Here is an 11,222-nt window from a genome sequence, read left to right as displayed (position 1 = left end):
CCTGCTGGGCTCCGGCGATCCTTCCACTTCAGCCTTCCGAGTAGCTGGAATTACAGGCGCATGGTACCACGCCCGGCTAATTTTTTGATTTTTATTGTAGAGATGAAGTCTTGCCTGCCCAGACGGGGTCACGAACCCGCGGGCTCAGGCAATCCACTCACCTCAGCCTCCCAAAGGCGCGGGATTACAGGCTGAGCCACTGAGCCCGGCTTCTTTTTTTTTCTTAAGTCAGAGTCTCACTCTGTTGCCCCAGGCTGGAGTGCAGTGGCACACTGCACACAGCTGGTTAGAACTACAGGCGTACACCACCACCCCTGGCTAATATTTTTGATTAATTGTAGAGATGAGGTGTCACCAAGTTGCCCAAGCTGGTCTTGAATCCGAGCTCAGGCAATCCTCTGCCTCTGCCTCTCAAAGTGCTGGGATTACAGGCGTGAGTCACCACGCCTGGCTGAGAGTCAGACTTAAAAAAAAAAAAAACCCACAAATCCGATTGTCTCTTTTCTGCTCCTAAAAACTTTCAAATATAGGCCGGGCTACTTGGAAGGCTGAGGTGGAAGGATTGCCTGAGTCCAGCAGGTCGAAGCTGCGGTGGCTATGAGCATACCACTGCCCTCCAGCCTGGGCAACAGAGTGAGACTCCAACTCAAACAAACAAGCAAACAAAAAAAAAAACCTTTCAAATATTTTCCATTGCTCTTAGGTAACAGGCCCAAAGCCTCACTTTGTCTATAGGTCTAGAAGACCTCTAGGCCTCATTGCACACCCCTCTGACCCTCTGGCCCCATACCTGCTTAGCAGTCCTCACAGGCCACAGTCTTTCCAACCACAGGGCCTGTATCTATTTGTTCATTCAAATTGAACACCCGTCCCCACCCTTCCCTAGCCAATTCCTCCTTAGCCTGCCCTGTGTCTCTTTTCTGATAGGGTAGACACTCCTGCTGAACATTCCCATAGTACCCAGGGCTTGCTCACAACACTGAGCAGTGATAATGACATAACTAGTTGTGTACTTTTAATTTTTTAAATTTTATTTATTTATTTACTTTTTTGAGTTGGAGTCTCACTCTATCGCCCAGGCTAGAGTGCAGTGTCCGCTCCCGGCCACCGTAGCCTCCACCTGCAGGGCTCCGGCAATCCTTCCGCCTCAGCCTTCCAAGTAGCTGGAACTAGAGGTGCGTGCTACCACGCCCAGCTAATTTTTTGATTTATTGTAGAGATGAGGTCTCGCCTGCCCAGGCGGGTCTCGAACCCGCGGGTCCAGGCAATTCACTCACCTCACCCTCCCAAAGGCGGGGGATTACAGGCTGAGCCACTGAGCCCGGCTCAACTTTAACTGCTAAATCAATGATAGCTGAGGGGTAGTTCCCAACCAGAAATTGTGGGGATCCCTATCAGGCCTGTTGAAAATGGAAATTATGAAATCCATGACAGCACAGCACGATTTGGCAGCTATATAATGACTAAGGTTTCATGTCCTCAAGAAGTTCTGAAAGTCTTACACTAAAGCCCCAAGGAAAGTCAAAAACCTATATACAATGCCAAAACAACCAGTTGAAAAGTTGAGATTTTGGTCAATGCAGTTACTTGGTTTCATAAAGATCAAAAAACTCACATGATCAAATTCAACTAGAATTTTAAATCTGAACTCAAGTGAAAACATTTTGAATATGTAGATACATGTAGATTCAGGATACTGCTTACATTTAAGAAATAATAACTTTTCTTGTTAAATGTCGGCCTTGAGGCATTCCTGCCAAAGTTATTAAATGTATGCCATAAAGCATACACAGCCAAGTTAATGTTGCCGTAGGAACCTTATCTTTGGAATTTCCTGACATTTGAGGGTTTCTCATTTTCCATTTTAGGATTGAAGACATAAGACCTTGCATTTAATTTCCTGGGGCTTTAGAGAAATGAAGAAAGAAGAGAGAAGGGAAGGAAGAAAGAAGGAGGGAGAGAGGGAGGGAAACAGGAGGAAGGAGAGAGAAGAGGAGAAAGAAAGAAAAAAAGGGAGAGAAAAATACATCTTCTTAAACGGAGGTTCCGAATCTACTGGCTTGGCTGTTGAGGAGGTGAACTCATTGGCCTGTGAAAATAAGCTGAAAACATTCTCCAAGGCGCACACAGCCTGGTGCGTAATTCTAAACCCTCATAACCTCTAAATCCTTAATCATTTATTTCTTCAACCTTGGCTTGGCTTTCCTGCTTTAGAGAGGGCAGTGAGTCTGCCAAACTCATGGTTGAGCCCAGTTTTTTTTTCAGCGACAGAACTACAATAAAGAGCACACGTTATTTTTTTAAGAGTAGAAAGTGAACATCTTGCCCTAATCACCTCCATTGTACTATTTTAAACAAAATGAAAAATGCAAAGCCAAAATTCTTAAAACACAGCTGATGCAACCATATTCAAACAGGCCAAGAAAAATTTCATCTTTGGACAGAAATAAGTAACTTTAGCTGGCTATAAAGAAAATGCTGGAAGACTGAAAGGCGCAGATGTAGCTTAGAGAGAAAAGATAATGGGAATAACCGTTCCTCAGGTTAACTCATCTGCTCAGTAATGACACAGATGAAAGACTCCGGGTTCCCAGAACCCATCTTCCCCTGCGACTTGGGGCCTCTCTGGAGGAACAGCCCAGGAGGGGCGTGGAAGGGCTGCTGGGAGAAGCACTGGGGCGGGAGCAGGAAAGTCATGGGAGTGAAATTAAATTAAATTAAATTATTTTTAAAAAGTCATGGGAGTGCTCAGGGACCAGGGCTTTGGCACTGATTTGGGAAAGAATTCATCACTGGAGATAAATTCAAACTTTCTCAGAACATGAAGAAAGCCTCTGAAGTCTTCTACAGACTTCACTAACACTGATGCCACAACCTGGTAAAGATGGTGCAATAATCCTGTGTGTATTTGTATGGAAAAAAAAAGTGGGCCCAGCACAATGGCTCACACGTACAATCCCAGCAGTTTGGGAGGCTAAGGTGAGAGTATTACCTGAGCCCATGGGTTCGAGACCAGCTGGGGCAACTTGGTGAGACCTCATCTCTACAGTAAATCAAAAAATTAGCCAGGCGTGGTGACTCATGCGTGTAGTTCCAGTTACAAGGAAGGCTGAGGTAGAAGGATCACCTGAGCCCAGCAGGTTGAGGCTGCAGTGGCCATGAGTGTGCCAACTGCACTCCAGCCTAGGCAACAGTGAGACTCCGACTTAAAAAAAAAGGCAATAAGAGCCAAGAATAGATCAGTCTCATTTATGGAATACTAATATAAAATCTTAAAATACTAGCAAATAGGCTAGGCACAGTCGCTTACAACTATAATCCCAACACTTTGGGAGGCCAAGGTAGAAGAATTGCTTGAGCCCAGGAGTTCAAAACCAGCCTGGGCAACATAGCGAGACCTGTCTCTACAAATAAATCAAAAAATTAGCCAGGCATGGTGATGTATGCTTGTAGTCCCAGCTACTCGGGAGGCTGAGGTGGAAGGCTCACCTGAGTCCCAACAGATCAAGGCTTGATCAAGGCTGCAGTGAACCATGATTGTGCCACTGCACTCCAGCCTGGACAACAACTCAAAAATAAAAATAAAAAGACTGAGGAGTAAGGATCACCGGAGCCCAGGAATTCGAGGCGCCAGTGGGCAGTAATCCTGCCACTGCAATCCAGCCTGTGTGATAGAGTGAGACCTTGACTCAAACAAACAAACAAAAATTAGTGAATAGAATTCAGGAGTACATTAAGACAATAATAAACTAGGACTGAAATGGAGTTTATCCCAAATGTGTAAGGATGGGTTAATATTAAGATATAAAGTCTAGGGCTAGGCGTGGTGGCTCATGCCTATAATCCTAGCACTTTCGGAGGCCAAAGTGAGAAGATTGCCACTGGCTTCAGACTAGCCTGGGCAACTTGGCAAGACCTCATCTCTACAATAAATAAAAAAATTAGCTGGGTCTGAGGCACATGCCTCTAGTTCCAGCTACTTGGAAGGCTGAAGTAGAAGGATCACCTGAGCCCAGCAGGTTGAGGCTGTGGTGGCCGCGAGCATGCCACTGCAGTCCAGCTTAGGCAACAGAGTGAGACTCGCACTCAAAAAAAAAAAAAAGAAAAGAAAAGATAAGAAAAAGATATAAAGTCACCATTATGGGCCAAAGGAGAAGAACCACATGATTGCACAGAGTTGCTCAAAAGTACTTCTACAAAATCTAACATCCAATCCTAGTTTTTAAGACTCTTAGTAAATAAACGGACAGAGCAAAGTGGCTCACATTTGTAATCCCAGCACTTTAGGAGACCAAGGTGAGAGCACTGCTTGAGCCTAGGAGTTTGAAACCAGCCTGGGCGACTTGGTGAGACTTTGTCTCTACAAAACACCAAAACATTAGCTGGGCATATGGTGCACACCTGTAATCCCACCTACTCAGGAGGCTGAAGCAGAAGGATCACCTGAGCCTGGGAGATTGAGGCTGCAGTGAGCCATGACTGTGCCAATGCACTCCAGCCTGGGTGACAGAGTGAGACTTTGACTCAAAATAAATAAATATGCAAATGGACACTAACTTGATAACATAAAAATATCTCTCAAACTGGGCATGGTGGCTCACACCTGTAATCCCAGCACTTTGGGAGGCTGAGGTGAAAGGACTGCCTGAGCCCAGGGTTCGAGACCAGACTGGGCTACTTGACGAGACCTCATCTCTACAATAAATCAAAGAATTAGCCAGGTGTGGTGGTACGCACCTGTAGTTCCAGCTACTTGGAAGGCTGAGGTGGAAGGATGGCCTGAGTTCAGCGGGTTGAGGCTGTGGTAACTGTGAGCATGCCACTGCACTCCACTTTAGTCTGGGTAACAGTGAGACTCTGACTCAAAAAAAAAAAAAAATCTCTCAAATAAAAATGCCTGAGAATGAAACCCTAGAAGTATTGCCATCAAAATTAGTGGTGAGACAAGTTGCCCACTGCTATCAGTCCTAGGATGTAACTCTGCTCTCAAAGTCTCAGCCAGCACAATTTGGCAAGAATTAGAAGGCGAATATTAGAAAGAGAAAAATGAGAATTCTTTGCAGAAAACATGATTATATACATGGGAAGTCCAAGAGAATCATTGACAGACTAGTAGAAACAATAAAAAATTTCTTTAGTGTCTTAAAAAAAAAAAAAAAATATATATATATATATATATATATAAATAGTAGTGTTTTATTATTTATTTTTTAAGTTGGAGTCTCAACTCTGTCGCCCAGGCTGGAGTGCTGTGGCCACCTGCAGCCTCAACCTATTGGGCTCAGGCGATCCTTTCGCCTCAGCATTCCAAGTAGCTGGAACTATAGGCATGTTACACCATGCCCAGTTAATTTTTTTAATTTACTGTAGAGATTAGGTCTCACCAAGTTGCCCAGGCTGGTCTCGAACCCATGGGCACAGGCAATCCTCTCACCTCAGCCTCCCAAAGTCCTGGGATTATAGACGTGAGCCATCGCGCCTGGCCTTTTTGTGTTTTAAAATAGAAAACCACATAATGAGAAAAAAAGATTACATTAACAATTACATCAAAAAGAGAAAATACTTAGGAATAAACTTAGCAAATCCATAGGCTCCCAATTAAATACAAATGCATATTTTGTGTGTATGAAATTTGATAGTAATATGTATAGCATTCAGAAAAACACAGGAATTTAGTCAAGACATTTTTGAACAAGGAAAAGGAAAGGAAAAAATGAAATGAATAAGAGGTTTATAATTATTCAAATAGAGACAAAACCGTCTTTTTTTCCCCAAGTATGACATGACAGTATATATGGGAGACTCATGAGTATCGATGGATTATTAGCAACATTAAGAGTTTTCTGGCAGCCAGGGCCAGGCACAGTGGCTCACGTCTGTAATCCCACACTTTGGGAGGCAGACACGAGTGGATTACCTGAGTCCACGGGTTTGAGACCAGCCTGGGAAACTTGGTGAGATATTGTCTCTACAATAAATCAAAAAATTATCTGGGTGTGATGTTGCGCACCTGTGGTTCCAGCTACTTGGAAGGCTGAGGCAGAAGGATCAACTGAGTCCAGGAGATCGAGGCTGCGGTGGCTGTGAGCATGCCACTTCACTCATCTGGGCAACAGAGTGAGACTGACTCAAAAAAAAAAAAAGTTTTCTGACTAGGTATGATAGCTCACATGGCTCGTATTTGGGATCTCAGCACTTTGAGAGAATCACTTGAAGTCAGGAGATGGAGAACAGCCTGGGCAACATAGCCAGATCCTATCTCTACGAGGGGAACCCAAGAAACCCTGGAATTATTTCTTGGAGAGCGGGTCCCTTGTAGTACATTCACAATTTGTTCCTCCGGATCAAACAGTCAACTGGTTTTTATCTGTGAAGGCTGTGTCATGATTTGCGGAAGAAATGTACTGAGTTGCGGCAAACAGGTGACTGGTCTTTCCACCATGACAACACACCTGCCCACATCGCGCTGAGTGTTCAACGGTTTTTGACCAAAAACAGTATGACTCCTGTGTCCCACCCTTCCTATTCTCACCCCAAGTGACTTTTTTGAGTTTCCCTGATGTAAAAAGTCCTTAAAGGGAAATGTTTTGCCGATGTGGAAGAGGTGCAACAAAAAAATGGCAGAAACACTAAAAGGCATCAAAATTGACATATTTAAAAACTGTTCTGAGCAGTGGAAAAAGCGTCTCAATATGTGTATTGCATCAAACAGAGAGCACTTTGAAGGCGACCGAAGTTTAAACATGGATGAATAAATACACAATCTTTTTATTTTTTGAGTTGGAGTCTCAGTCTGTTGCCCATGCTGAAATACAATGGCATAATCACAACTACCACAGCCTCAATCTGCTGGGCTCACGTGATCCTTCTGCCTCAGTCTTCCAAGTAGCTGGGATTAAAGGGGCACACCACCACACCTCGCTAATTTTTTTATTTTATTGTAGAGATAAGGTCTAGCCATGTTGCACAGACTGGTCTCGAACTTCTGGGCTAACCTCAGTTTCCTAAAGTGCTGGGATTACAGGAGTGAGCCACCGTGCCCGGCTAAATACACAATTTTTTATAACCAAGTTCAAGGTTTTTTTGGGGGAGGGTCCTGACTCGTATAAAAATAAAAATAAAAAAGTTAGCAGGGCAGGGTGGTGCATGCTTATAGTCCCAGTTGAGGTGGGAAGGGCACCTGAGCCCATGAGTTTGAGGCTGAAGTGAGCTATGATCGTACCACTGCACTCTAGCCTGGGTGACAGAGCAAGATCCTGTCTCTAAAAAAATAATAATTTAAAAAGTAAATTAAAAAAAAAGAAATTTTGGCCAGGCACAGTAGCTCAGCCTGTAATCCCAGCACTTTGGGAGGTGAGAGGATTGCCTGAGCCCAGGAGTTCGAGACCAGCCTGGGAAACTTGGTAAGACCTCATCTCTACAATAATCACAAAAACTAGCTGAGTGTGGTGGCATATGTCTGTAGTCCCAGCTACTTGGAAAGCTGAGACAGAAGAATGGCCTAAGCCCAGCAGGTTGAGGCTGTGGTGGCTGTGAGCGTGCCACTATACTCCAGCCTGGGTGACAAGAGTGAGACTCCAACTCAAGACAAAAAACAAAAAAAGAAAGAAATTTCTGTAAGTTCTACTAGATAATAAAAATATTATAAAGTTAAAATAATTTAAACAAGGCCGGGTGCCGTGGCTCACGCCTATAATCCCAGCAATTTGGGAGGCCAAGGTGAGAGGATTGCCTGAGCCCATGGGTTCGAGACCAGCCTGGGCAACATGGTGAGACCTCATCTCTACTATAAATTAAAAAAATCAACTGGGTGTGGTTCATGTGCTTGTGGTTTCAGCTACTTGGGAGGCTGAGGCAGAAGGATGCTCTGAGTCCAGCAGGTCAAGGCTGCAGTGACCATGAGCATGCTACTGTACTCCAGCCTTGGCGACAGAGACTCTGATTCCAAAAAAAAAAATTACAGCCAGAAAAAAATATATCACAGATAACACATACTGAGAATTTACTAGATGCCAGGCTCTGTTCTAAATTGACATTTATGCATATTAATTCATTTAATTTTCACAACAACCCCATGAAGTGTTTACTATAACTACCATCATTTTACAGATAAGTAAAATGAGGTTAACACAAATTTAGTGGCTTGTCCAATGTCACAAGCCAGTAAGCAGCAAAACTAGTACATTCTGACTCTAACACTCTTTAATGCTATATAATGCTTATCACAGCATTATTTGCAAACTGGGAACAATCTCTGTCTCTCATGAGAGAAAGGAAGGGGGGAGAAAGAAAGAGAGAGGGAGAGAGAGAAAGGGAGAGAAGAGAAAGAAATGTGGAATATATATTTATTTATATTTGTTTTATATTTATATTATGTATATTTATAACATATAAACAACTTATTGATATATGTACATATAAATAAATTCTAGGATATGCTTTTTCCCCCTGTAAGAGAACTTAAGAAATTCTGCTATTTGCAGCCCCCCAAAAAAATCCTACATGGCAGACCACGTTGAGAGGTGAGTGACAGGATCCCATTTATAATTTATATTTTTAGAAGACTCCTCTGGCTCCTGAGAGAAGGATATTCCAAGGTTGAGAGGTGGATCCAAGGTGACTAAGGTGGTAGCAGTGGAGGAGATGTCGGAAATTTGGGACAAAGTTTTAAAATAAGGACAGAGCTAGGTGTGGTGGCTCACTCCTGCAATCCCCAGCACTCTGGGAGGTCAAGACAGGAGGATCCCCTGAGCAGAGGAGGTCGAGGCTGCAGTGAGCCATGGTTGTGCCACGGTACTCCAGCCTGGGAGACAGAGTGAGACCTCGACTCAAAAAAGAAAAAAAAAAAAACCTAGAACGACGGATTTTCAGATGAATTAGGCAGGGGCATGTGAAAAAGAGGGATCAGAGACGATTCCTAATTTGTGGCATGACAATTACTTCAGGAGGAGCTGGTTAATGGTGGTCTGGATTTAGAATTTAGGTTTGGATATGTTGAGTCCAATCTATTAGACAACCAAATAGAGATCAAGCAGGAGATGGCTATCCACACCTAGAGCTGGGAGGAGTTGGGGCAGAGGAGATCTGAATTTGAGAATCATAAGCATGTTGCTGACGTTTTTTTTTTTTTTTGAGTTGGAGTCTCACTCTGTTGCCCAGACTGGAGTGCAGTGGCCACTCCCGGCCACCGCAGCCTTGACCTGCTGGGCTCCGGTGAACCTTCTGCCTCAGCCTTCCAAGTAGCCGGAATTACAGGCATGCGCTACCACGCCCGGCTGATTTTTTGATTTACTGTAGAGATGAGGTCTCGCTGCCCAGGCGGGTCTCGAACCCGCGGGCTTAGGCGATCCACTTAACTTAGCCTCCCAAAGGCGCGGGATTACAGGCTGAGCCACTGAGCCCGGTTTTTGCTGACGTTTAAAGCCCCAGGACTGGATGAGATCTTTTGGGGAGTGTGTACAGCCAGAGGAGAGAAGTCCCTGATCTGATCCTGGGTTGGGCGGGGCTGGGTTAGGAGGAGAGAACAGAGGTGAGAGGAGCAGAGGAGCAGGACCACCAGGAATATGGGTAGCCTAGAGGCCAAGGGAAGGTGGTGTTTCAAGATGGAGCGTATCTGCATGTTCTTACTCATATGTGGGAGCTAAACAGTCACAAAGATGGAAATAATAGACACTGGGCACAACAATGAGGGAGGTGGGAAAGGGGGGAGGATTCAGAAACCACCTATGGGGCACCATGTTCACTATCTGGGGAATGGGGCCACCTGGGACCCAGTCCCCACCATATACAATATGTCCATGCAACAAACATGCATGTGTACCCCCTGAATCTAAAATTAAAAAAAAAAAAGATAGAGTGTGTCAATAGGTGTTCCTCAAATGCCAAGAGAGGCCTATGAAGAAAAGAACAGAATTGGCAATTGTATTAAGCAAGATAGAGGCTGTCAGTGGCCTTGGACACGTGTATGAATGGCCAAAGCCCAAGTGGAATGGGTCAAGAAAAAATAGGCAGTGAGGAAATGTCGAAAGTAAGTATAAGGCTGGGCACAGTGGCTCACGCCTATAATCCTAGCACTTTGGGAGACCGAGGTGAGAGGATTGCCTGAGCCCATAGGCTTGAGACCAGCCTGGGCAACTTGGCGAGACCTCATCTCTACAATAAATCAAGAAAATAATCAGCCGGGCATGGTGGTGCATGCCTGTGGTTCCAGCTACTTGGAAGGCTGAGGCGGAAGGATCACCTGAGCCCAGCAGGTCGAGGCTGTGGTGGCCATTAGTGTGCCACTGCACTCTAGCCTGGGCAACAAGAATGAGACTCTGACTCAAAACAAACAAAAAAAAGAAAATATTGTTTTCAAAGCACAGATTTTCTTTTCAAGCATTAACATGCTTCATTACTTAGAGTATTATTTTAATATCATAAAATATTAATGGCCATTGCTTTGCTAAGCCATGTTCTGACCATGTGGCCCTTGAGTCACAGTCTCCATGTTTTCTAGCCTTGGCCCCTTCTCCTACCTTGGAGAAGCGAATCTCTTCTCTCTCTCTCTCTCACTCCCTCCCTCTCACTCTCTATCTAATATACTTTTAAATAAACTATATTTCCCAATATTCACAGTACATGCATTCATACATACAGATGAGGAAACAGGCTCTGAGACGTTCTATAACCTGTTCGAGGTCACATAGATAAACAGTCTAGGGCTAGGGTAGACCAAGGCAATGTGTTTCTTGAGACTAAACCAGGAAAAAACATGAAAAGAGGAGTCAGGAAAGATTTAAGCACTAGTAGTTACTAGGGACTACCAGTTAGTAGACTACCAGTGCTAACATGAGTCCTTCATTTAACTCTTGGTTACTGTCCCAATTTTAAATCATTATCACATCCAAAGGGTAACTTTTTTTTTTTCAGTTACAGTCTCACTCTGTCGCCCAGGCTGGAGTATAATGGCATGTTCATGGCCACCACGGCCTCGACCTGTAGCTGGAACTACAGGTATGCACCACCACGCTCAGCTAATTTTTAAATTATTATTGTAGAGATGAGGTCTCACTAAGTTGTCCAGGCTGGTCTCGAACCTGTGAGCTCAGACAATCCTCCCACCTCAGTCTCCCAAAGTGCTGGGATTATAGGTGTGAATCACTGCGCCCAACAAACTTTTTTTTTTTTTGAGTTGGAGTCTCACTCTGTCGCCCAGACTGGAGTGCATTGGCCACTCCCGG

General features: G+C 44.3%; 1 protein-coding gene across 1 annotated transcript in view; it reads right to left on the bottom strand.

Moving 5' to 3' along the window:
• DENND2A (DENN domain containing 2A) overlaps positions 1-11,222 on the bottom strand; it is a 75,539-nt gene that overhangs the window by 58,272 nt on the left and 6,045 nt on the right. The window lies entirely within an intron of this gene.

This window comes from Carlito syrichta, unplaced genomic scaffold (genome assembly GCF_000164805.1).
Source record: "Carlito syrichta isolate Samal-C Ts95f unplaced genomic scaffold, Tarsius_syrichta-2.0.1 Scaffold311381, whole genome shotgun sequence".
NCBI lineage: Eukaryota > Metazoa > Chordata > Mammalia > Primates > Tarsiidae > Carlito > Carlito syrichta.
This window is presented reverse-complemented; position numbering and strand designations above follow the sequence as displayed.